At 43.1% G+C, this 27,534-nt stretch overlaps 1 protein-coding gene across 3 annotated transcripts in view; it reads right to left on the bottom strand.

Moving 5' to 3' along the window:
• Nucleotides 1-27,534, bottom strand: part of Ca10 (carbonic anhydrase 10) — a 494,944-nt gene that overhangs the window by 169,522 nt on the left and 297,888 nt on the right. The gene's annotated exons all lie outside the window — the stretch shown is intronic.

The raw sequence follows: 27,534 nt of genomic DNA, 5'->3' as shown, positions 1-27,534 counted from the left end.
GTGGGGCTATGAGATGATTGATTGCGTCTATGGTTTAGAAAACTGGCCATTATGGAAGACAAATTAAAAAAACCAAAAAAAAAAAAAAAAAAAAAAAAAAAAAACAAAATCGAACCAAAGTAACAAACGGAGAAGTAGATGATACAAGGACATAAGCTTGAGGGGGAAATCTGGCTTGAGAAACAGAGGAACTGCTGATGCTCAGAGCTATGTTCTACCTTTCAGCGAAACCATGGCCAGCTCACAATGAAGGGAAATGCGTCCTTGGGCACCCCAGACAGGGCCATGTTACGATCCCGATGGGTCACATTCCCATAATGAAAACACTTGGGTACATGGAAACGACAGACCTAGTCGGACCCCTGCCTTCTGGCTGAGCTCTTTGCTCATCAATGAAAGCATCGAGCTTGCTCCATTTCCCAGCCATGTAGGGAAAATTTGCAGGTACTCAGCCAGAATCACCTGCTTCTTGACAGTATACTGCTTTTCTCAGCTGGCCCTGGAGTCCCTTTACCAACTCACAGTCCAGTAAGTCTTTAGGATAAGTCTTACTGGGATGTCTGTGGTACTCCCTGGTGCATCATCACCCTCACTGCAGGGAACAATAAACAAATTTATTCAATTATAGGTGTGTGTGTTCTGGTGTCCTTTGGCTTGAAGATAAATGGTATGGGCAAGATAGTGAATGCCATAGAGAATTTCACCCGGGAAAGCTCAGCAGTACCTATTGCCATTTTCAAGGACTATTTGTAAGAGAGTTGTTAAATATACCATTACTAGAAATTACATTGAGTCAACTTACAATTAAGTAAATTCAATGTTATAAAGAACAAAGGGGACACCTCCTCAGACTAATCCTTTTTGCTACATTTTACTATTATCTCTGCTCTGGACATTTCTAGTGTTGTTATATCCACTGATGGAAATTGTTCGGTTGCTACTGTGTTTCTCTTCCCACACACAACTGCAGCATCATTGCTTGTTGGCTTATCTTGGGAGCATTTACACCACAGAAATTGGCAAATGCTAGGAGTCAAAGCTAGGGAATTGACCTTCTCCCAACTGGTAGGCAAACAGTTATTAGTACAGTGTTTGTTACACTGACACACAATGGTGAGGCTTTATATGAAGACCTGAGAGCCAGGTTCATGATGAATTCAGGAACTGTGTTGGTGACAAGGCAGTTGACAGGGAAACTAAGTTATCTGAACTCTTCTATTGCCTTGTTGGGTAATTGTATGTGCCTTGATATTCTCTCTCTTTGCTTATGGAAACCCATCTTCAGCTACCAATACATCCCTTCCTGGTGTTCTATCCACTATCCTGGGCCCTACCTGCTTCAAGACTTATTGCTGTCCCATAGATCAAATGCAAGGAAAAAAAAAGAAACAGCTCAGAGAAGTTGTGTTGACTGTATTAGAGACTAGTGAGAGGTCCTGGGCAGAGGACTACATAGGTATAGCCTAATTACTTCTATCGCTCTTAACTCAGCGTCTCAGGGTCTGTTTGGAACTAAAGCCACATACGTTTTATTTACTTAGACACCCTTCCATTGGCATTTTTAAAAATCACTTTAATTAAGTTAGATGTTCCCAAAGCATGAGGGCAGAGAGCAAAGAGAGTGATAGATCAGAGATCCAACGTTAAACCATTGGGGAGGGGCAGAAGAGACATGCTCCAAAGCTCTGTCCTCCAGTGATGGAATCTGGCACATTCATAGTCTAGTGAAGTAATGATTGTAGAACACGTCAGAAGCACAAAGCATTGCATCAATGCTGAAGCATAATTGTGCCATTATGTTGGGATGAGGGGCTTCTTTATACACATTCATTGTGTGTGCTCACATGCACATGTGTGCGTGTGTGAGTGCATGTGCGTGTGCGAGTGCGTGTCTGTGTGTGTGTTTGAGTGCGTGTGCGAGTGCATGTGTGTGCGTGTGTGTGTGCGAGTGCATGTGTGTGTGTGAGTGCGTGTGCAAGTATGTGTGCGTGTGTGTGTGTGTGTGTGTGTGTGTTTTCTTATTTGGAAGATGGTTGGCTGCAATCTTAGTTGGTATAAATTCCATCTGGCTTTTACCAGGCAGCAGTCTTCTCTTCCCCACATCCCCTTGCTGAGGTTGCTGGAGTGAGAGGTGTGGAAAGAGCTATGTTTGCATTTACAGATGGGACGAGAGGTGATCAGTGCATGCCTCTGCCTTCTCAGGGATCCCTTCCACATGACTTATTGGGAATCCCAGGGGCTCTCTCTACGCTTTGGGCCACTTTAGGTGAATGTTATTTTGTAGTTGTTTTCAGGTTCCAGTCATCCGTCCATGTGGGATCATTCCTTTTGCGCCTCCTTCTTCTGTGAAGGAGTCTTCCCTGGAAAGCAGCAGCTTTGCTATATTCTCCAAACATTACAGTTCCCTACTGAATTACCTCTTCTTCCACACTCTATCCCGATGCTTCATGGAATATCATGATCTGCCTAACAACTCTGGAAGTGGAGTGTTGTGAAAAATCTCAAATTGTAGTCTGGAGACCAAAAGCTCAACCAACCAACCAACCAACCAACCAACCAACCAACCAACCTCAAACAGCAGCAGCAGCAGCAGCAGCAGCAACAACAACAGCAACAGCAACAACAACACAAACACCAAGCTGCCCCCACAAGCACTCAGGCCCAGTCCACCTTCTTATCGCTCACATTTACCTCAGTTTACCTCATTGTTTCTCAGCTGGGTGGCTTGTGACACCTGCTTATTTCCCATCTCCTCAGTGGTCACAAAAATCAGAATCACAGCCATCCCAACAAGGAAAAGAGCCAATGCTGAAGAGAGCACTTCCCTGTTGTAGTCTTCCACCAGACCTGTCCTCCTGACTGCTATGTACTGTGACTCTAGGGCCAGTGTGTGTCCTTGAGCAAACCCTTTACCCTCTTGGGACCTTGGTTGCTTCAATGATCATATTCATCAACTTGCCATCTCGGTGAGGCAGAGCAAGTTTTATTAGTAGTGAATTATTAATGAGTATGCATTAATAATGACCTCTTAAACTTTTATAACTCTTCAGAGTTTACAAAGCACTTTCTCAAGTGTTTCCTTATTTCTTGTCTCTCTGAAAGGTTGTGGAGTGAGATCGTATTGGCCCATTGTGTGTATGAAGAAACTGAGGCCTGGAGAGGATGGGAAGAATCTTATAGAAAGTCTATCTGGGGAATAAGTTAGTTCCTAGAACTCTTCTGTGGAGGAAGGGTTGAGAGAGAAACACTCTGCACCTGTCTCCAGGTCAGGGCAAAGGTGTATGATGTATGAAATGTCCTGGAGTCAGATGCTTCATGCTTCTTTTAAAGCTGTGCTGGAACACATAGCCATGAGCATCTCTTAAACTGGTTTTGGTTTCTCTTTTCTGTAGTTCCTGTTTCTATGGAAATGACCTTTTGTGCTATCTAGATGAACACCTGAATCAAGGCTGAGGTTCTTGCAGAACCAAATCTGCTTGTGAGACACATGGCTGGGAGACACATCACTGGCCTGCATTCATCATAGAGGGAGACGCTATTGTTGTTTACTGTCCTGTGTGCCTTGGTCCAATGGAGCTGGGCAACTCCCTTCAGTTCCTATGGACTTCCTTTAATTCACAACAAAATGATGAATTGGCAGCTCCAAGTGGGTTTCCCATCATGGTGTGAGCAGCTTAGACTTCCCTCATACTCCACAGAACACATAACAAAACAGACAAGGGTGGGTGAAAGTTTAGAGACAGATGTGTTAAAACATCGCATCTTTTGACTTTCTCTTCTAAAAAAAAGATCATATATTATAAACATGGCTTCTGGGATCTTGTTGCTCTTATTTCTGAGTTGTTTTGAACATTCCAGAGTCAGCATTTTAGATACTGAATTCCAACAAGGAGGCAAGGGGACCCCAAAATAGTATTCTTAACTAGGGGCAATTCCGCTTCTACTCCTGTCCATACATAAAACATGCAGTTGATACGCAGCTGTGCTTGGAGGTAGTGTTGGCCATCATGATTGGAGGGGCTACTGGCATCTCCAGTAGGGCTCAGGGATGCCAAACCCTACATAGTACACAGGAAGAAGCCTTTAGAGCAGAGTAATCCTGCTCTCAAAGTCAAAACTGCTATTGTAGAGAAGCCGTGGACTGAAGGACGTGACATATTCTAGGCTGTGTATGAATTATTGGGACAGCTTAGATAAGCTGTGTAAGTGCTATTTAGTTGCCTGACAACCTAGGCTCAAATCTTGCCTCTGCTGGAGAGAGAATATCTAGGTGGCACACTGCCCTGTAACTTTCCCTCCTTCCTAGCACTCAAACAAGCTCCTCTTTGTCCCTCAACCTGGCCTGGTATAGTTCTGTGACTTAGTACCTGGCGATAGGCTACAGGTAGAGCCACCGGTCCTCCTGTGGGCTTGGCCTAACCAACTGTCCACAAGACCTTACATCACCACCTGATGGCAAGGGATCCAATGGACAATTCTGATATTTGCTTTAGATCAGTGGTTCTCAACCTCCCTCATGTTGTGACCCTTTAACACAGTTCCTCATGTTGTAGTGATCCCCCCAACCATAAAATTATTTTCATAGCTACTTCATAACTGTAATTTTGCTACTTTTATGAATTGTAACTTTATAGGAATTACATATCTATGTTTTCTGTTGCTCCTAGGCTAGTGACCTCTGTGAAAAGGTTTTCGATGCCCCCAAAGGGGTCATGACTCACAGGTTGAGAAACATTGCTTTAGATAATGGATGGTTTCCAAACTTAGCTCCTTGACCTCCATGAGTGGATGTCATCACTTCTTTCTTTTCATTAACCTTTAGCTGCAAGGTAGCATTCTCTCAGATGACAAGTGCCAGCACCAGCATTGTGCAGGCATTCCCTGACTCTAGGTGACAACCTTAAGTTGTCTTCATGGGTGTTCCTGAGGACAGCTGCGACAGTCCTCTGCCCTCACTCAGGTTAGATTGGTCTTTTAAATGAGACACGGTGACCCCTCTGGTCTCCTGGGCCTGAAGTGCTCTATGCTCCAAAGAGTCCCTCAACCTCTCTGGGCCTCAGCTCATTCAGCTGTCACCTTTTTTGAATTTGGAACTCATTCAAAGAAGAAAGGAGCACATATCCTTTTAAAACTCTGAATCCTAACCAAACCAAACTAAACCAAACCAAACCAAACCAAACCAAACCAAACCAAATTCATTTTTCTTTTAAAGAGCTACAAAACAACCTAAATTAGCACCTGACTCCTTTCTTTATTTAAAAACACTGTGTTTGCTTTCTTATTTTGGTGCAGAGTCAGTTGTTTTGACTGGAGATGCTGGGAGGGAGTTTAAGGGCTCTTTCTAACCTAGTCGTTCATGTCAGTTGAGGAGTTAGGAGCCTATGGAGACATGTTGGCTCTGGATCATTAAGGAATTGTGAGTTAAGGGTAAAACTCCCAACCTAGATTTTTGCTGAGGACCTACAGCCTCCACATGGCTGTTGCCTCCTAGAGCTGGAACTATTTCCTTCAGAGTCCTTGATTTCGTGATGATGGTTTTCCAAGTATAGAAATCATGACCAATGTATCTTTTTCTCTTGGAGGTGAGAGCACAGAATATAAGTTTTTAGCTTTCTGCTGCTAAAACCCTATGGGACCCTTGTACTAGTTTCATAAACTCCAGGGTCTTAGCTTTCTGACATGTAAAAGATGAATGAGAAGAGCCCTTGCCCCAGAGGTGTGAGATGTTAAAAGAGATGATGGAGTTAAAGCATGAAGTAAAATGTGGGGCTCAATAGTGAGACTGACTACATATCATTACATATCACTACATATCATTACAATGACTGTTTCAGCAGCCTAATGCCAGGATTCTACACAAAGTACTACCTTGAACAATTTTTGGGGTGGGGCAGGGAAGAGGCAGTATTATTCCATCCCGAGGTACCTAAAAAAGGATGCTGAAAAAGTAGGATATTTGGTACCATGGCTAAATGTCTAGGTCTGTGCTCTTAAAAAACAAACAAACAACAAACAAACAAAAAAAAACAAAACCAAAAAAATCCAACATCTTAGGAAATCATGTCTAATTGAGATCTCTTGCTTGGTATTACTAACTGTGACTTGAAATATACATTTAGTTCATATTCTGGTAAAGAAGTATGAATATTGATGGAATTACCCATAAACTTCTCAGTTCTTGAATGAAATTTCCTGTGGGATTTTTTTTTTTTAAATTTACACTCATTAGTTGGCTTTTGATTTAGTTCTCAAACAGTTGAACAATCTCAGCATTTGGTGACTTCAGGAATCCAGGGCAACCTCATATCCCTACTAACCATGAAATGTCTTTATTACTAAAGTCTGATGAGGTTGATTCCCAGAAACCAGGCCTCTTAGCCACCGACAAAGGTCACAGGCTCATTGGCTTACACATAGCCAAGCTCTCGGTGGAGTCCCGCGGGGGTGGGAGCTGTTTAGAGCTAATTAGCCTCATTAAGAAATTGCTGATGAGTTAATGGAACTGAAATGTGGTCACCTCCTGAAATCACTTAGCAGATTTGCAACCTAAAAATAAAGTAACTTTTTTAAGACCCCGAAACTCCATGTTCACATTTCTTCTACAAGAAAGTAGTGTCGGGTGATTGGAGCCTGTGAACTAGTAGGGCTTCTAATTTCTCACTACACTTTCCTTCATTCTGAATTGAGAAGCCCTGCCAAGGCAGTTCTGGCCTTTATTTGCTTGTACTTGGGCCCAACTTCTGGTATTCTGCTCAAACCCGGTTGTTTCCTGTCTGAGTATGCACTCTCTCTCTCTGTTTCTTTTGTTTGTGATTTCTCTGTTAATTCTCTGTCTTTCTCTTGTTGCTTGGGGATTTTCTCCATATTAGGTCTTCTGTGAAGTTTTCTTGTTTAATTTTGAAGGAGTTGACTGTCAGCATGCCTGTCATATAGACTAGGTACATGAGAGGTTAGAGGGCTGATTCCAAGTATTAAAGGACTGTACCTGCCTATAATCCTTCCTCCCCCAGAGGAGCTCTAGGAATCCCACAGAGAGATAGAGGGAGAACTGTAAGAGCCAGAGGGGTCAAGGACACCACAAGAACACTGACCACAGAATCAGCTAACCAGAGCTCATAGTGGCTCACAGAGACTGAACCAACAATCAGGAAGTCTGCAGGAATCTGATGTAGGCCCTTTGCATATGTTATGGTTGTGTAGCTTAGTGTTCTTGTGGAACTCCTAGCAGTGGGAGTTGGAGCTGTCTCTGCTGCCTGCCTTTGAGACCCTTTTCCTCCTACAGGGCTGCTTTGTCCTGCCTTGATATAAGGGTGTGTGCCTAGGCTCATTGTATGTTGTTGTGCCATATTCGTTTGATATCCTTGGGAGGCCTGCTCTTTTCTGAAGGGATATGGAGGAGGAATGGATCTGGGGAAAAGTGGAGGTTGGGGGCAGGTACTAGGAGGTTACGAGGGAGGGGAAAGTGTGGTTGGTATGTAATATATGAAAGAGTAATAACTAACTAACTAAATGAATGAATATATGTCACTGCCCCCACCCTAAAGGCTGCAGGTGGCAGAGGCAGAAGTCAAACCTAGTTTACACAGGGCATTAAAAGGTTGAATGTTAGATGTTTATCTGCTAGATTCTGGATAGAAAATCATGTAGCTCAGAATTCCTGTTACACAGGGAGCCTATATGGACAAGAATGTAGACAATGGAAGAGATGGTGTATAGTGAATACCAATTAAATATTTAGATCACTATATTTTAAAAATATAGCGCCTTGAGTCATTTTTATTTGTTGACAGACAACCTTCAAGAGTAGTAATTTTTGAGAACATTACATATGATTCTGCATTTACATCATTTCACTCTTTTTTCCCCCTCTAACTCCTACATTGTCTCTCAAATTCATGACCTCTTCTTTGATTATTTTTTTGTTACAGGCACACACACACACACACACACACACACACACACACACACACCCTACTTTGTCCATTTAGTATTGCTAACATGTGGATGTACTTAGTACTGATCACTTGATTGGATGCCTATCAGAGAGCTCCTCCCTGAAAAACAAAACAAATCTATCTGTCTCTCCCCAGCAGCCACTGATTATCTGCAGCCCTTCATGTAGGGGTGGGGCTTGTGAAATTCCCCCATTCATATTTGCACGTCAGCTGGTGTTATCATGCTGGTCTTGTTCTGGCAACCATATTGTTGGGGTATCATGAGACCATTCTTGATCCCTCAGTTTCCTTTACAGCTCATAGCCCATCAACCAATCACATTGGCCTCCCTCCTACTATACTGTAAATCTGAGTCCTTCTCGCTCTTCCCTCCCTCAAGATATTCCCTTACTTCAAACCATTATCTTCTCTCCCTAGCAGTATTTGAATAGCTTCCTACCTGGGTTTCTTATTTTCTTCTCCCCCTGCCCCCATCCCCCTAGTCCTGTATTCATCTGGGGATCATGAAGAACTTGTAAAGATGTAAGCCAGAGCATGCAACTCCTACTCAGAGCACCCCAGCCATGGTTCTTAATCTCCCTCAGTGTAACAGCTAAGGTTTTAATGGCCAGCTATAAGATCTTCTGTCTTCTAACCTCTCTGCTGTCACCCAATGCCACTCTCCGCCTAGCTCTGCTCCACAGTGGTGGCATCGCTTTGCCCTGACTGCCCCAAGCACACATTCACCTCAAAGTTTTCACAGATACTTGACACCAGTCTTTGACCAAAGCCCCCTTTCTGTAGATTTCTACATGGATTATCTCCCACTTTCTTCAGGCTCTTGATTATATCTCATATTTTAAAGCCCCGCTGGACCACATTCTCAGTATCACTGTGCCCATTGGCCCCATTCCTACTCTTTTGCTTAAATTGTCTTCAAAGAACTTAGCACTTCTGGAGGGGCATGGATTGCTTAGTGTGTACACAGACAGGTTCTGTAGAATAAAATATGGTTTGTTAGCTTCACACGTGTAGATTTTAGTGTCTGCCACATAGTAGCTGCTCAGTAAATAGAAGCACAGGACCTGTATCTATCTGACTGCACTTGCTTGGGCAGAAGCAGGGCCCTAAGCCCTTTTTGGGGGAGAAGACTTGACTCACTCTCAGTTTTGAAGAATTGAAAAGAATTAGAAAAAAGAAGAAAGAACATATTTACTAGAGGGTCTAAACATTATATGTGGGGATTCAAATGAACAAAAAGCCACAATTCTTCTAGGGATTGCTGAACGATTCTAGATGGAAGGATGTCTCAAATCCCTTCCCAGTGGACCAAAGGAGAGAGGCGGCCTTATTCACGATGCACTTCCCAGGATGCTTTTCCTCCTTAGCAATCTACAGCTTTTATAAACCTTTTTCCCACACCCTGATTTTTCTACCCTGGGAGGCTCTGTGTTTTCTCCTCTGTTTCACTTTATGCTTTCTCCTCTGTTGTTAATAGGTATAAAGGGTCCAAGCAAAAGCAGGGAAGCTTTCACTCCTTGCTTTATGCACTACTTTGATGGAGTCCAGGCACCATGAAATGAACTGATGTGGCAGCATGATCATATCAGAGCACAGGCAGAAGGCTGAATGGGTCAGCCCAGGCCATGTCATCGGATCCCCACAGGCAGCTGCAGGCAGATGTGTGCCACAGTATGCTGCAACCCAGAGCATGGGACTGGCAGACAACTCCAGCCAAGGGTGATGGCTTCGGTGGTGTTTCCTAGCCACAGTTAGATCACCTTCTGAAATGGCATCTCATCTACTAAGGGGTAATGGCCACCAGAGGGCTACTTACCGGTTCCTCCCCCTCATCTCTCCTGCATGTCTGATGAACCTTCTGTCCATAAGAACTAGCATGTAGGGCAAAACCCAAGAATGCTCTTCATGAAGGGGTTGGGGTGGAACCTTTCAGCTAATTCTCCTTTCTGTAGTCAGGGCCACATCATGTTCCTGGAGCTGACTCAGATGTGCTGAGAGCTGTTAGGAATTTATTAGGGTGCCTTTGCACTGAGTTGTAGAATATGGCCGAGTTCTGCTTCTTAAGCCTCAGAGAGAGCAGTACAGCCACGCCCATGGGACACTCTTCACCTTTTATAAACTTTCCTCTCCCGCTCAGAGAGATGTAAACAGAAGCATGTGTGAGGTTCCTCGCCAAACACTTTAGAGATGGCGGTCTCATAGATTCTTCTCAGCCCCCTTGTATATGCTGGTAACACCTCCCAGTTCATTCCACTCCTCACATGCCATTATTTTTATGACTGACCTGAGTTCATGTCTTGAGAGAGTTCACTTCACTGTGCTATAGGATCTCATGAGTCTATTCTTACTGGTCATTGATCTCCTCAGTAGAACAAAAAAGCTCTCAGTGCAGAGACTCCTGTTTTGTTAACTGCTCTGTCTGCCGTGCCTCTAACCCACACTTGTGTTTAGTCTCATGCTCAGTAAGCATTTGGTGGTGGGTGAGTGAACAAGAGTTGGGTTTTATTATTCTCTGAGTGAGAAAAACACTTAGCACAGAAGCAGGGGGCTGGGGGTCGGATGACAAGCCATGGCAACATGTCCAGGATGTGGCATGGGATGGATCTGAGCCAGAACGTGAGCCCAGGCCTTCTGACTTTAAAGACATCTCTTTGAAAGAGCCTTTTCAGGTACCTCATACTGTAACAGGGCCAGGTCTAGGGCAACAGAAGCCCTTACTTGTATGCAAAATTTAAACAGGTACCCAGAATTCTGTCATTATAATAAATATCTCATTTGCTATATTTATGCAATAAAAACTCTCAGTGTCAAATTCATAGCGAGTAAATATCAAAAAATAAATAAGGACAAGATAAATGTAACTGTTTTTTTCCCTATCAGCTCCAATACAGTTGAGGCCAGCCTGACCTCACCTCACCCTAATTTCAAATGTTGATGTTGTCCTCACCCAGGCCTGAACTCTCACGAGCACAGTTTTGTGTTGACTCTGTCATTATGAAGGCTCTTTCTGCCTTGGAGCCTTTATGTAAATAATGCTCCTGGACTTCTGGATATTGATCTTTTATAATATGTCCATTTTTATGCACTGCAGCCACTCTGAAACCACAGTAGACGGATTATGTATTATTCATCTCTCATATACTTTTGCTCAGTTGTCTTGGCGCATCACATCCAGGCTTTCTCATCTCACTAACCATTGCTCACTAAGAGGCACAGTGCTGGACACAGAGCCTACCAGCATCTCTCTTGGTTTGTCTGTACCACTGTCTACACTGTTAGTTTTGGGCAAATTTGGTCTCAGCTTCCAAACTGTTTATGAACATGAATGCAGAAACAGTAAAAGGAAAGAAGCATGAGCCTTACGATCTAACCTAATTGACGTAGAACAGGGACTTGTTGTTCTACGCAAGCGCAAAGCAATGCTTTGTTAGCTCCATCAGCTTCATGCAACCAGTGTGTGTGAAAAAAGGAGTGGGATTAAAGAATGCACTAAAAAGGCTGGAGACATATTGTAAGTGATAATGTCAAAAGTCTTTTAAGCAGCTCTCCCTCCTCTTTCCCTTCCTCTTCTACTTTCTCCTCCAACTTCTCCAACTCTTTTGGGACCATCCTTGCAGTAGCATTGCAACTATTAATCCAGAATATTCCCTGGACCAGATCTTGTCATCAGCACTTCACATGTATTAAACTCACACCACACTCATAATAACCTTAGAAGAAAAGGACTGGGGTTTTGTTGTTGTTGTTGTTGTTTTGATTTTGATTTTTCTGTGCTGCTTATTATAGATGAAGCCACATGCTCACAGAGAGGTTAAGTCATGGGTCCAGCTCCAGTGCATCAAAACCAGCATGAAACCCAGGCAGTGTGACTTTAGCATCAGTGTTGTGTTGTGTGTTGTGCACATCTATTGGACCTCAAGTGTTTTACTTTTGCAAATGCTTGCTTTTGTTCTCATTATACGCTGGAGAACAGAATGTCATGAGGTGCTGAGGCTGCTTTCAGGAGGGCTCCAAGGACACCTCCTGGGACATTCTGCACAGCTAACAGTTCCTTGCAAATAAAGGTGACAGCAAGGTTAGGGTCCATATTCAAAGCTCCATGCTGACACTTAAGCATTTCTTCAGATGCTGCAGGTTGTCCAGCCCACCTCTCTCAATGTTGTTTCTCTAAAGCTCAAAGAAAAGGCACTGCTTGAGCAGGGTATGGTAGTATAAGCTTGTTGTGGTAAATCTTCAACCCCAATAAGCCCATGTAAATAACACACCACTGGGCAGATCTACCACTACACTATTCTCCCCCGCTATGAGAGCCCTTGCTACTTGCGGCTTCTCCAAGCTATGTGGTTCTGCTCCATCTTCCTTCCACCTCCTCTTCTTCCACTTTCCTCTCTCTCCTCCATCTCTTTGTCTCCTCTTCTCCTCTTCCTCCTTCCTCTATCTCCCCCTAAAACTTCCAGCCCCACCTTTCCCTTCCACTGCCCAATCACAGGCTCCAGCCTTTCTTTGACCTTTCAATGGAAAGAAAGTTCACCTGAAATCACTTGAGTACCTGATCTACTCCTAGTCCTTGGGGTAGCCCCTCTTGAGGAAGCAGAATTACTATCAAAATGGCACCAGGGCAATCTACAACATAAGTTTTTGACTCCTGCACTAGGGAGTCAGAGGCAAGGAGATCTCCGTCAAGGTCACTCTGCTCTACACAGCAAGTCCCTGGGCAGTTAGCACACATGGTGAAGGGTACAATGTGGAGACCCTGTGTCAAAGAATCCCCTGCTTCTGCACTGTTTCCTCTGACACCAAAGAACACTCTCTATTCTTTCTGAATGTCCTTCAATAGTTTATCTCTCCACTTTATTGTCCCTTTACTCTAAACACAGGAGCCTTCTCTTAACAGACCATGTGACCTTCATGTTCACAGTGTGTAAAACATCATGGTGATGAGTGTTGCCTGAATGGGGAATACAGGGCTCTGCCAGTGGAAAGGAGCTTTTTGTTCTACGAGACCAGAGTAGAATGGCCTACTATTAAGTAGATGGTGGCTATAAAGTGCCATATAAATATGGGAGGCTTGAAGGGCACTAGCTACTGGGAAGTGTAGCAGAAAGTGGCTAATAAGAACATTATACCCTGGAGATGGCTCTTCTGGGACATCACCAACAAGGGTTGTCATGGACATGGTGGAAACAGTACCAGGTTGGCTCCTGAGATTCTGCTTCAAGTCCCAGTGTGAGTTTTTCAGTTCTAGCATGGGAGAGGCATTGCTTTATTGAAACATTATGGACACTTTTGCTCTGTCTACCTCACAGGCTTCTGGGGCAGTGAATGAAAAACCCCTTCAGCTCCTTGGGTCCTTTCTCTATCTCCTTCACTGGGGACCCTGTGCTCAGTCCAATGGATGGCTGTGAGCCTCTACTTCTGTATTAGTTGGGCACTGTTAGAGCCTCTCAGGAGACAGCTATATCAGGCTCCTGTCAGCCAGCACTTGCTGTCATCCATGATAGTGTCTGGGTTTGGTGATTGAATATGGGAAGGATTTTCAGGTGGGGCATTCTCTGGATTGTCCTGCTCCATACTTTGTCTCTGTAACCCCCTTGGTCCTGTCAAGGTTCTATGCCCCTGTGTAGGGGAATGCCAGGGCCAGGAAGCAGGAGAGGATGTGTTGGTGAACAGGGGGAGAGGGGAGGAAACAGGGTTTTTTTTTTTTTTTGGAGGGGAAACTGGGAAAGGGGATATCATTCGAAATGTAAATAAAGAAAATATCTAATAAAAAAAGAAATATAACTCTAAGGACATATTTTAAAAACTGTCCAATTTATGTTGCCAGTTAACAACACACACAATACAATACCTGCACATCTATCTTTTTTTTTTTTTTTTAAATCACATTGTCCTTTAGCTAGAAATAGATCATTAAGCTGTTGCTGGTGGTACAACCTAAAATATTTACTCTGATCCTTTATCTAACCAAATGAAAAATTTGTGCCAATCCCTGCTCCAGGATAACAACTCAAAGACTGCCCACCATGGATGCTTTCAGAACCTCTGAACAGCCCCTTGTAGCCTTCTTCTACTTTCTTCTTGGGATTCTTAAAGCTTTTGAAATCCTCACCAAGGCTGCCACTTCTGTGACTATAAAAGATTCATTATACATACGGGTTGTCAGAGCTGCTGTAGAACAGAGAGCAATGAGGTGCAGAGGCCGTGTTTGGTGGGGGTTCCAAGGACACCTCTGGAAACATCTTGCATAGCTAACAGTGCCTTGCAAGTAGCAGTGGCCGCTTGGAGAGGCCTCGAAGCTCCAGCTTCATGCTGATACTTAGACAAAGCATTCAGGAGGGAGCCTCACCCATAAAATGTGACACAGCTCCAGGGAGCAGGATGACAAAAGAAAAAGGCATTCATTTGGGTACCTACTATGTGCCACCCAGTGTTTTATTTGTCATACTGGCTGAGCAAAGCACAATGATGACACACATTGTATTGGTAAATTGTCATGTGTTATTTGAGCTCACTGAGGAGAAACTAGCTCTTGAAGCAGGGTTGACCCCTCCCTTCCCACAGTCGTGACAAGTGTCCACCAAAGCTTCTATTCTGCATCAGCCTGGGCTCCTGGTTCTGTAACAGGGAGTGGGAAAATCAGCGAGCAGCTAAAGGCACTAAAAATGTCGACCTTGAGAACAGCTGGAAGGTAAACAAGCCAATTCCAACAGAGATTCCTATTTATGCTGTGATATAAAAAATGCCTGCAGTAAAATGGGAAGCCAGAAGTTCATCCATGGAAGCTTATCCACAGAGAGAAAGCTCGATCAGGAGTTCCAGCTGACTGTCTCAACTTCCCCATCTGCACACTGCTGCTGGATGTTTGTCAGTCTCCAAGATGATGGTGGTCTCTTTGTTTGCTCTCCTGATTAGGCTCACCGAGTCGTATCTGCCGTAGTCGTAGACTCCTGATTTGATGACGTTTTGCTCTCTGCTGCTGCTATCTGCCACTTGCTATTTGTTTATTCTTGTTTGCTACATGCTTCATAGACTCACTCATTCAAAAACCAGGTTATCATAGATCACTCTTTAGATACATACCAAATGACACTTACTGGTCAGAATTTACAAACCTGAATAGTCTGCTTCAGAAATGTGAGGGGTTTCTCCAAAGCCTTGGTCAGATAAGACTAGAATCTAACCTAGGATGGGTTTTTAGTACCTTCAGGAGTGACGACCCCCCCCCCCCAGCCTTTGACTACATAAGGAAGTCAAGAGTGAGTTTGCATTCAGGTGATTGAGGGTGAGGGACATGCTAGGTTTCCCAGAGTAGTCTCTTAGAAAATGCAGAGGATTTAGCTTGGATCTCTCTCACAGCTCTCTCTCTCTCTCTCTCTCTCTCTCTCTCTTTCTCTCTCTCTTTCTTTCCTTCCCCATCTCTCTTTCTCCCTCTATCCACTACTAAAGAAAAACTATGATGTTTTCAAAGAGATCATATCTATAGTTCACCCAGCCTTAAGATATATACTTTTCCATGCTTTGTTGTCCCTCATATTCTCTCTCCCCTCCTCCCTTCCTCCTTCCTCTCCCCCCTCTGTGTGTGTGTAAAGGTGTGGTCTCCAGTGCTTGTGAGTAGAGGTGCCTAAGGTCATTGTCAGGTGTCTTTCTCCAAGGCTCTCCACACTAATGTTTTAGATAACCTTTTCACCGAGTCTGAAACTTGCTGTGTGGGTCAGACTGGACAACCCGTCCTGTACCTGCGCCCACCAATGTCGGGGGTTCTGAAGGCACGGTTCCATGGTTGGCTTTCATGTGTGTCCTTGTGCTGATGAAGAAAGTACTTTTCCCACTGAATCATCTCTTCAGCCCTCCTTCCCTATATTATTTTTATTTATAAAGGGTTTACAACCAGTTGATGCCACTGGAGAGAAATAGAACAACAGAAAACCATCCAGTATGAGCTGGGCAATAGAGGAATCACTGGTCTTGATGAGAAGAGAGTTTCCTATTAGTGGGGGTAATTAAGCAAGGTTAGTCTCCTGAAGAGGCAACTCTTGGCTAAAAAGATCCTTCAGATCCTTTCAGCTGGGAGATCTCTGATTCTTTGAGAGATAGGGGCAGTGCTAGCCTTACAGAAAGTTCTGGAATGAATAGAGCCTAGTCTTTTAACATAGACAAGGTACTGAATTTAGAGAGGTCCTCATGAATATGTTTCTGGTGTCAGGTCTTAGGTCTTAGGTCTCGGGCATCAGGACTTCTGCCTTGAACTTTAATAGAAGAACTGAAGGAGCTAAGCTGACTGTTCTCACTGGTCATCCTGGTAACGCAGCCACCCTCGAGGCCAGAAAAGAATCTAACCATCTTACCCTCTGCTCAGCATTTTTTCCCTCCATTGTGATACAGATTAGCAGTTTATTCCCTAACAGTCTTTGATGCATTTTTAAAATATCTACCCCTGGGGATTTATTTCTCTTTCTTTCTCTCTCTTATTCTTTCAACTTCTAGGTGGTTGATCAGAACTTCAGTTAAGTTACAATATTCTTTCTGAGTAGGCCATTCAGTATTACGAAAAAAGGCACTGAACTCACTAGAGGTCTGGCACTGTTGATTAATCTTTAATTAATACATCACTTTAATTTTCAGTGTGCTACCTTTCAAACACAGAGCTATGTGCAAACTACAAGCTTGTTATCTTATCATTCTGAAAGACAACCATCTGCCAAAGACTATAAAAAGGATGCTGCATAGTAGTCTCTTCTAGGAATTTGGCTTTGTAAAACTGCATGAATAGATAGTGGTACTGAAATAGGTCTATGACAGGCCTCTGTATGAGGCAAGTGTCTTCTGAGCTGGCTAACTGGATCCAACAGGGAGGCAGAAACTAGTTGTAACAGTGTAAGATCATATTGCGCTGTGTTAGCATTAATTTATCTTTGTTATTTATCTTGATGATTTCATGTATTTATTGGTGTGTTACATTGCTGAAAATGTGCTGTATAATTTAATTTCCACCACCGAGGACAGAAAAGCCACTGGAGGGACCGTGACGAGCAAAGAAGATCCCTGGTAGGGCCATGGAAAAGGCTACAAAGATGATTTATGTGCCTTTCTTTTCCTATTTGCAGTTCATTAAGTCACTGTCTTCTGAGATGACCGAGTGAAAATTAAAGCACTTCAGAGAAGAGCTCTGGGTTCAGCATCATTAGAGGAAGAGAAATGGGTGCCTTGATGAACTTGACTGCAGAAATCTATAGAGCACAACTCAATCAGCCTCAGCATTGATCTTGGGTGCTCAGAGGCAGGTCCAGGATTGAGCAAATCTTTTTAATGTGTATTCTTTGCCTTTGAAAAGTGACATATGATGTATGAGAATGATTTAGAAGATTGCCCCAGACTTCAATTCATAAAGAGAAACTGCACAGAGCCCTTTCTGAGTTTTAGGGCAAAACATGAAGAGAATGGCTTGTCTTCATGGAGTGTTCTCCTCCTTGGATTCTCATTCATGTCCTGACCAGCATCATTTGTATGATGGCAATGGAAGAAGAGGAGGAAGGGAAGAAGGAGGAGGAAGAGAAGGAGGAAGAAGAGGAGGGGTGAGGAGAAAGAGGAGGAGGAGGAGAAGGAGAAGGAGGGAAGGAGGAGGAGAAGGAGAATGAGGAGAAGGGAGAGGAAGAGGAAGGGGAAGAAGAAGAGGAGGAGGAGGAGGAGGAGGAGGAGGGGGAGGAGGATGAAGGACAAACTGCTTGCTGTCTATATGATCATACTATAGCCTGGCCCCTGATGTTTCACCTTCTGTTCTATGCCTGAATGTTCTGAGACCAGTAGTGAGTCGACACACAGTGCTGGAATGAATCCCGAGAAGGACATGCTTTCCAACATCTAGTAGGAAGGAGAGTTGCCCTGTAAAACAGTGCAGCTTTGGGTTCAGACCAGTTGGCCTGAGGTTTTGCTTCTTCACTTACTCTGAGGCCTTAAGCAAGTTGCTTAAATAGCCTGTGCTCCAGACACTTGAGGAGCTACTAAAAGGAGCTGATGAACCATTTAGGATGCTTATCAGGGAGTTAAGGGTAGACACAGATGAGATCCTCAGGCAATGGCCACCATCCCAGTTTGTATAGAAGCAGGCTTGATTGGGAAGATTACAAGCAAAGGATCTATATGCTAAATCACTGTTCTCCTTTCTGTCATCGAGGGCTTCCAGGGGCCAAGTTGGCAAGCTTGAGGTTGTTTCTGGAAATGGGATCTGAGTTAATGGCATGACCCTGCCTTGTTGTTGCTATTGTTTTGTTTTGTTTTGTTTTGTTTAAGAGAAAATTTAGAGAGTTTCCACAAAGAAACAAATAACAACCTTCATCTTGTGTCTAGCTATTCCTCAATTAAAGCCTGCCTTTGGATTAGGACAGGGAACAGCCACCAACCGAATGGGCAGAGCTAGTACTAAGTGGCACAGGAGTGTATTAGATAGAATGCTTGGGGCACAGAGAGGAGCTTTGAGGAAGGTCACAGCCAGTAGCACTCAGTCTAGAAGAATAAGTGAGAATAGGTAACACAGATTAGGAGCAGAAAAAAGAACATGAATGAAGTCCAGATAATAGTGGTGATGATGGTGGAAGGAACAGAGGGAGAGAAGGAAATAACACACACACACACACACACACACACACATACACACACACTCACACATGCACTCTTACACAAACACACATGTACATTCACACACACACCACACACATGCACACACAGAAGCACAAACACACATGCACACATGTGTGCAGGCATGTGTGAATGTGTACACACACACATGCACACACATGCATGCACACACATGCATAATGTGCACACACAAGCACATACATGTGCATACACATGCACACACATATGCACACATGTGCGGACACATGTGCATACACACATGCGCACAAAGTGCATCTAGTACTTACAGTACTATCTTCAGTTAAAAACTCAGTAACTACTAGGAATTGGTATGGTACAGGAAATACCCTCAAAAGATTGACATCCTTGAGTTGAGTATCTGGGAGAGATACATACTGCCTAAACATGTTATTTCCACTGGAGACTCTTACTGAGGCAGTATACCACTGTGGGGCATAAAGGGTTAATGGAGGAAGGAAGTAGGTATGAGGGTATAAGGCTGGAGTGGATCAGACTAGAATGTAAAATATTGTGTGAATATTTATAATGCCAGTAATAAATTATAATCTGCACAGTAATCAGAGATCATGCACACATGCATGCATGCACAGCACATACAGAATCAGTCACACACACACAATTTTGGCCAATAATAGTAAAAACAATTTTTGGTTCCATGATTTCAGAAAAAATCTCACAAGGCATATCTTATCTTTGGAGGGGCCCCCTCCCCCATTTTTCTTTTGTCAGTTGTATTTCCAGAAAACATGAGCCTCCTCCTCTATCATTGGGATACCATAGAATTTAAAAGTAAGACCTTTCTCTTCTTACTGGTGATGAGGTGAGGGTAAACACTGGATTTTACTTTTGCATGTGTTTTGTATGTAAGAGTATAGACAGAGGCCAAAGGTCAACCACAGGCTTCATACCTGTGGTGGTTTGCATATGCCTGGCCCATGGGAAGTCACACTATTAGGAGGTATGGCATCATTATTGGAGGAGGTGTGGCCTTGCTGGAGAAAGTGTGTCACTGTGAAGCAGGCTTTAAGGTCTCTATGCTCAAGCTCCACACAGTGTGGAAAGAGAGCCTTCTCCTAGCTGCCTATGGAAGAGAGGCTCCTCCTGGCCCTCTTTAGAACAAGATATAGAACTCTAGGCTCTTCCAGACCATGTCTGCCTGCATGCTTCCATGCTTCTTGCCATGATGATAATGGACAGAACTTCTGAAACTTTAAGCCTGCCCCAATTAAATGTTTGCCATTGTAAGAGTTGCCTTGGGAACTCTTCATTGCTGGTGGGATTGCAAGCTGGTACAACCACTCTGGAAATCAGTTTGGCGGTTCCTCCAGAAATTGGACATAGTTCTATGGGAGGACCCAACTATACCACTCCTGGGCATATACCCAGAAGATGCTCCAACCTGTAATAAGGAGACATGCTCCACCATGTTCATAACAGCCTTATTTATAATAGCCAGAAACTGGAAACAACCCAGATGTCCCTCGACAGAGGAATGGATACAGAAATTGTGGCACATCTATATAGTGGAGTACTACTCAGCTATTTAAAACAATGAATTTATGAAATTCTTAAGGAAATGGATGGATCTGGAGAATATCATCCTGAGTGAGGTAACCCAATCACAAAAGAACACACATGGTATGCACTCTCTGATAAGTGGTTATTAGCCCAGAAGTTCAGAATACAGGAAGAACAACCCACAAACCAGAAGAAACTCAAGAAGGAAAACCAAAATGTGGACATTTCATTCCTTCTTAAAAGGGGGAACAAAATGCCTATGGAAGGAGTTGCAGAGCCTAACTCTGGAACAGAGACTGAAGGAAAGGACAAGCCAGCCTAATATAGCTATCTCCTGAGAGGCTCTGACAGTACCTGATTAATACAGATGTAGAAGCTCACAACCATCCATTGAACTGAGTACAGGGTCCCCAATGAAGGAGTTAAAGAAAGGACCCAAGGAGCTGAAGGGTTTGCAGCCCCTTAGGATGAACAACAATATGAACTAACTAGTACCCTCAGAGCTCCCAGGGACTCAACCACCAACCAAGGAGTATACATGGTGGGACTGATTGTTCTCGCAGCATGTGTGTAGTAGAGGATTGCAAAGTTGATCATCATTGGGAGGAGAGGTCCTCGGCCCTGTGAAGGTTCTGTGCCCCAGTGTAGGGGAATGCCAGGGCCAGTAAGTGGGAGAGGGTGGGGTGGCAAGCATGGGGAGGGGGGAGGCAACAGGGTGTTTTTCTTGTTGTTTTTGTTTGTTTGTTTGTTTTTTGGAGGGGAAACTGGGAAAGGAGAAATCATATGACATATAAATAAAGAAAATATCTAATAAAAAATAAAGAGTTGCCTTGGTCACTGTATTTCTTCACAGTGATAAAACCCTAAGACAATTCATCAGGTACTACCTACCTTATTTTGGAGACAGTGTCCCTCACTGGCCTTTAAGTCACCAAATAGATGAAGCTGGATGACTAACAAGCTTCATCTGTCTCCACCTCCCTAGCTTTGGAAAGGTAAAAGCGCCTGACCATGCCTCAGATTTTCAAAATGTGGGCCCTAGGGACAAAACTCAGGTCTTAAGCTTGCAAGGAAAATGTGTGATCACCTGCCCTGATTCTACAGCTCTGACATTTCATTCTCAGGATCACCTCATGATGCTGGATATGAAAGGCTAGATCCATTTGTTAAGGACTGGCAATTGTGACTTGGAGTGGCGGAATCATTTGTCTAAGGCTTCAAGGCTGAAAGCAGTCAGAAAGTGAACCTAAATCTATTCCAAAGCATTGGTCCTTTCCAACCTTGGTTTGAAAGTGAGTTAGTACCGTTACTTTTCCAGTAGTGTCTTTCTATGCACGCATGATCAAATGTGAATGTATGAGAGATTTTGTATGCTTCATGTATTATATCTGTACCAAGTCTTCCTGTGATGACTTGCCATTAATTCAGTGTTATTGTGGAATATTTATTATTTATAATTTCTAAATTTTAGTTTTCATTCTTTCCTACAGAAAGCCAGATCCCTGGAGTTTCTAACTGGGTAGTCATTTAATAAAATTCAATATAACACCCACTTTTCAAGTTAACAATCTTTCTCTTCTGGTCAAGGGCAAATTTGGATGATGAAAGATGTTATATGCTTTTAGACTTTGAAATCAGTGGTATTTATCACCCTTGGTTTAAAAATAGGAGGCCAAGTGTCTTGAAGCATTTTATCTTTCCAATATATAATTAATTGCCTTGTTTAAAACTCTTATGGAGTAGGTGTTTCAGTGTTAAGATCATAACTTTATATTCATCCATTAATCTACTTCTCTTGGAAATGTATATTAATGGATTAAAAAAAAAACTTTGCTCCAGAGAGATGCCTGTCTTCTTTCCAAGTCAAAGGAAGTAGCTAATGACATCTTAAAATGGAGGCTCCCAGCTCTAGATTCCAAATTTAGGGCATTTCTCCCTGGATTAACTTGCCTTGGTCTCAATTGTAGTTTTTTTTTTTTTTTTTTTTTTTTTTTTTTTTTTTTTTTTTTTTTTTTTTTTTGAGTATATATTCTTGGTGCATTAGATGACTTATTTTATTGTGGGAAAGACCCAGATGGAACCAGCACTGTGTGAATTAACCTCCATTTGCATCTAAACTCCCCTTGGGAATAAGTGTGGGTTTTAGAACTGCTACGGGCTTTGCAGTTCTGAGAAATAAATATCTGAGGTGGCTTGTGTGTTAACTGTGTCATAGGGATGGGACCACTGCACTGCCGCACAGAGGCGAACGCCGAAGAGTTTGGCTTCGTGCTTTCTTTAAAGACTAATAATTATTTTCAAAGATAACTTGATTCACTATCAAAACTTCTGCAGAAATTCAACAAAGTAGGAGAGGAAGTGCCCTCCTTTCCACATAGCTCCTCTATGTAGTCTGTACTTTTTCAGGCATGAAAAGGAGAGCTGAAAAACACAAATAAACCCCATGCATTAGCCTTAAGGTTCTATTTATAATGGCTCCTATCCTTCTTACCATGGTGCCCATCAAAAGTCAGGGCATTCCTTTCCATCTGTCCATTGTGACCTTTACAGTTTTCTTTTTTAAATTGATTTATTTTTTACACTCTGTATTCTATTCTCTGCCCTGACCATCCACCCTCTGACTGCTCCACATCCCACACCTCCTCCCCACCTCCTGTCTCCACGTGAATGTCTCGACCCCTCCTCCCATCCCCGACCTCTAAACTCCCTGGGGCCTTCAGTCTCTTGAGGGTTAGGTGCATCATCTCTGAATGAACACAGACCCAATAGTCCTCTACTGTATGTGTGTTGGGGGCCTCATATCAGCTGATGAATGCTGCCTGGTTGGCCCAGTGTTTGAGAGACCTTGGGGGTCCAGATTAATTGAGACTGCTGGTCCTCCTAGAGGATCACCCTTCTCCTCAGCTTCTTTCAGCCTTTACTAGTTCAACAGCAGGAGTCAGCTGCTTCTGTCCATTGATTGGGTACAAATATTTGCATCTGACTCTTTCAGCTGCTTGTTGAGTCTTTTGGAGTGCGGTCATGCTAGGTCCCTTTTTCTCATTCTTATTTTTTCTTTCCAAAATTTTATGCCAACCAACATTGGGGTAGATGCTAAGACCCTACTGCCAAAGGCACTGTGGTTTCAGGAGATAGAGAAATCAAGATGGAACACAGCCAGAAGTTTCTTCCCTGCTGGCCAGCTTTCATTGTGACAGATGGTGCAGTCCAGGCAGCTGAGAGAGAAAAGGCACCAACAATCTCACCAACTGTAAACCCTTGATCCTGTCAGGCAAGGTGTGCTCAGGTGAAATAATGGCATGGCTGCTATGGGAGTAACCACCTACGTTCAGACGGCATTTGAATCCTGCTTCACATGAGGGTGTTCATCTCTGTATTGTAAACTTGGTCAAAAGTCCATGGCTGGGAAGGGAATAGTCCCTGGGAAGAACCCACCACTGTTGTTTTGTGAAACGGGCAGTGCATATGATCACATGTTTGACCAATATCAGAGACTACACTTGCAGTTTTTGTTGTATAGCAGCACAGAAACTTTTGTTGGAGGAGACATAAATGCATGAAGTTGGGTCTTTGGATATGTTCACTCTTATCATTAAGAAAGAATACAAATGAACATGTTCACTGCTCTCCTGCCATATGCAGAATATTAAGGCTCAAATGATTCTACCTGGAAGAAGAGGTAAGCAGAAGTATGTGACTGATTTGCTCATCATGTATGAGGAGTATGAGGCCAATGCCTCCTGGTCACAGCACTAGCCAATGACTATACATATGAAAGAATGACAGGATCCTGGGGTCCAGGACACTGTGCCCCTTAGAGCTCACTGGAAAGAGGTTGGCCTAGGATCAGTTATCTTAAAAAAAGTAAATCATAGATCTAAATGGGAAAGAGAAATGCAATAGAAAATTAGAAAACTTCAAATACAAAACCAAGGTAGTTCTGGCAGAAAAATCATATGAAAACCAACTTCAGGAATTAGCACCAAACAGCTCGCTACTCAGTAAACATTGTGTTCCCAGTGTTTGCATGAAGTTACTCAGTGTAGAGCAGGCTGGAGTGCATTGTTTATTCATTACAGTTACCCCAGAAGAGATCAACCTGACTCTTTTTATGGATTAAAAACTTGGATCCAAGGAGAAAAGGGAACAGAATATATAGAGGCCAGCAGAATTGGGTTGAAATCTTAGATCCATACTGCAGTTTGAACCTAAAAAATGCATTTTAAGTCTCAGAATTTTACTTGGGATAGGGCTAAGGGTGGCATATACCTCAATCTAGTTTAGAACACCTGATAGAGTCCTAAGGTATTGACTATCTCTTTAGTTTATAGAGCCTTGAAGTATTGGTCATCTGTCTCTTTAGTTCAGTACCACATAACCAGTAAGGGTCAGGCTGGATTTTATACCACTTAAGATTATTTTAAAATTCATGAGCTTATTTCCTGTCTATAGAACTTGATACATATTTATTATACATCTGAAGGCAAAAAGGTGAGACTTATAATATATTTGAACTCTGAGCCAAATTATCCTCATTATCTATCTATCTATCTATCTATCTATCTATCTATCTATCTATCTATCTATCTGTGACTATGTAGACACATTTATGATATATAGTTATGACATCTATAAGTAATTTATTGCTGCTATAATAATACAGAGATAGTATGTGGCAGATAAAACGGAGAGTGGTCCTGAGCTAGGCAGACATCTCTGTAAGTAAAGCCCATGCAGTACAATCATGAGGACTTGAGTTTGGATCCCTAGCATTACAAGAGGCTGCGTGCGAGGATGGCCAAGTTGGTCATCAATGGGAGGAGAGGCCCTTGGCCCTGTGAAGGTTCTATGCCCCAGTGTAGGGGAATGCCAGGGCCAGGAAGTGGGAGAGGGTGGATGGTGAGCAGGGGGAGGGGGGAGGGATCAGGGGATTGTTTTAGTTTTTGGTTTATTTTTTCCTTATTTTATTTTCTTTTTCTTTTTTTCTTTTGGAGGGGAACCTGGGAAAGGAGATATTGTAAATAAAGAAAACATCTAATAAAAAAAAAAGAGGCTGCGTGCAATAGCATTTGCCTATAATTCCAGCGTGGACAAGGCAAGACACAAGGATGCCAGAATCAGTGAGCTTGAGGACCAGTGAAAGACTTGTCTCAAAAAATTAGGTAGCAAAGCACAGAAGAAGCCTGAGGTGGACCTCTGACTTCCTCTGAATTTGTATTCATGTAATTCTATCCATATACACATGTCCACACACATACAAACATATACACATGCATACAGCATGCATACACAACACACACACACACACACACACACACACACACACACACACACACCAGAACAGAACAAAATAAAACAAAACAAAAAACAGAGACTGGGATCTTTCCTATGTTTGCAAATTTGTAGAGTAGGTCTACGCTTGAGGATAGAAAGGATGATGATTTCAGTTTAGAACAGATTGGTTCTTAGAGTCCCATGGATCATGGACATGCAGAAGAGGGTACAAATGGGAACAGCAGCATAAAGGCATCATCGGCAGAGAACTGACTTCATGAAACACAGGTCCAGATGGCTCGAGTATGGAAGTAAAACACCAGAATTACAGCCCCAAAATGTGTGGTTATGATTCCAGATACCTTAAAGCAAACAGACCAACACTAAAGCGAAATCAGTGACAAGGCAGAGCAGGGCAGAGCTTGGGAAAGCAGACTGCTGTTTATGGTCGAAAAGGAGGAAAGGAAAGACATCTCAGTTGGTAAAATGCTTTCCACACATACATGAGGACCTGAGCTCTGATCCTTGGCACCTAGGAAAAAGCTAGCATTCATCTGTCGTTCCAGCACTGGGAGAGTGGAGACAGACAGCTTTTAAACTCATGGGCTGGATAGCAAAGCAGAGTTGATAAGCTCCAGGTTCAGTGAAAAGCTGTCTCAAAGATAAGGCAGAGATCTATTGAGAGAGATACTTGATGTCAACCTCTGACTGCCACCTCCATTCACACGTACATGCTGTGTACATATGCATGCACACACGCAATGAATACATACACATACATATTACACATGGACGTGCAAGCACATGAATGCATTAAACCAACAGGAAGTGAAGGAATTGGGTCTACTGTAGAAAGACCCTCACAGCTGCTTGGATTGGTCAGGAACTGGCTTAACATTCTGGGAAGGTTCCTGATGGGAATAGGGCTAGGCAGAAATGACTTCTCACTCCCATTAGTCAGACAGCAGAAACTAGCCTGACTTCCTGGAGAGGTTAGTTTCCCGTATGCCACAGCCCCCTTTGCCTATCCTGAGGAAGGACTCCCCTCTGTTCTCTCCCCTCCCCTTCCCTTATCTTCAGAACCTCATGGTCCTACATCAAGTCCACAGTCCACATGTCACATAAATTCTCTATTCTGTGCGACTCTATCTCCATGCATGTACTGATATTAGGTGATCCACTGTCATAGCCCTCTTTTCTGATTTAATAGCCTCCACACACATCCACCAAGCTGGCTGTGTCTCTATGTCAACATGCATGAAGGTTACCCCTTCCTCCCTGGTAGACATTCTATGTCACGGTGCTCTAACGGTGTTTCTAGTGCAGCTCTAGGCTCTTCTCTAGGGGAACTGCCCATGCATGTACGTAGAAAGACAAACATTCAGGTTCTCTCCTGTGGGTGAATATCAGAATGCACTGTACACTCATGGAAAATTGGATCAGGGAGTGGTTTGCTATTTCCTGACGAAAACTTGGGCAGTTCTCAAAATCACAGAAAAGCACAGGCAAAGGACAGAGGGAGGGCAATTTTTATTATTTTTGCTACTCTTTTAAACATCCTTTGTATAAACAGACATAACTAAAAATAAAAATGAAACAATGAAACCAGACAAAATCCCCTCATTCTAGATTTAGTAACATTATTGTCCCACAGAGCAAGCTTTCCATGAGCTCAGAGATGCTGACCCAATCCACCATGACCGTGTTTTCTCTGCAGGTTTTACTTTGTCAGCATTTGATGAAGCCATACCAGGACCAGAGGAGATAGGACATTTTTTTCTTGTTCTTCTTTTCAGAAATACTTCCCATGTGCACCCAGATAGTTAATTGCACCAGCTTGAACAGGGTCACACATTTGCCTCTGATGTAGTCCCTTATATGGGTGTGAAATTACCATAGCTGTCTAGACTATCTGAGTTTTATCTTCCAAGTACAATAGGGGTCATGTTTTCTGAGAGTAAATGGATAAAAGATAGGGTCTTCTGCGGCTACTTTCTACATATGACTTCATAAAAAAGAAAACTGGGCCAGGGAGGTAGCAGTGATAGAAGATTTGCCTTACATATGTGTGGTTTTCAGAGAGATGGTGGGAAGAGAGAGAGAGAGAGAGAGAGAGAGAGAGAGAGAGAGAGAG

Source organism: Mastomys coucha, unplaced genomic scaffold (genome assembly GCF_008632895.1).
Source record: "Mastomys coucha isolate ucsf_1 unplaced genomic scaffold, UCSF_Mcou_1 pScaffold5, whole genome shotgun sequence".
Lineage (NCBI taxonomy): Eukaryota > Metazoa > Chordata > Mammalia > Rodentia > Muridae > Mastomys > Mastomys coucha.
The sequence above is the reverse complement of the archived record's forward strand: the minus strand, read 5'-3'. Positions and strand labels throughout refer to the sequence as shown.